Genomic DNA, 269 nt, shown 5'->3' with positions numbered 1-269 from the left:
GGGCAAAAGACAGGCTCAACTTGGAGAAAAAACAAAAGTAATTTAATATACTACCAATCAAATCAAAACAAGGATAATGAGAAGTAAAAGCAAACCTTAGAACACCTTCCCCTCACCCCTCCCTCCCTCCCGGCTCAACCCCACTCCCGGTTCTCTCTCCCTCCTCCCCCCAGCAGCGCAGGGGAACAGGGGATGGGGGTTGGGGTCAGCTCCCCACACCTGGTCTCTGCCGCTCCTTCCTCCTCAGGGGGAGGAGGACTCCTCACTCG

The sequence above is a fragment of the Haliaeetus leucocephalus genome, unplaced genomic scaffold (assembly GCF_000737465.1).
Source record: "Haliaeetus leucocephalus isolate CR32 unplaced genomic scaffold, Haliaeetus_leucocephalus-4.0 Scaffold417, whole genome shotgun sequence".
In the NCBI taxonomy this organism is placed as follows: domain Eukaryota; kingdom Metazoa; phylum Chordata; class Aves; order Accipitriformes; family Accipitridae; genus Haliaeetus; species Haliaeetus leucocephalus.
This window is presented reverse-complemented; position numbering follows the sequence as displayed.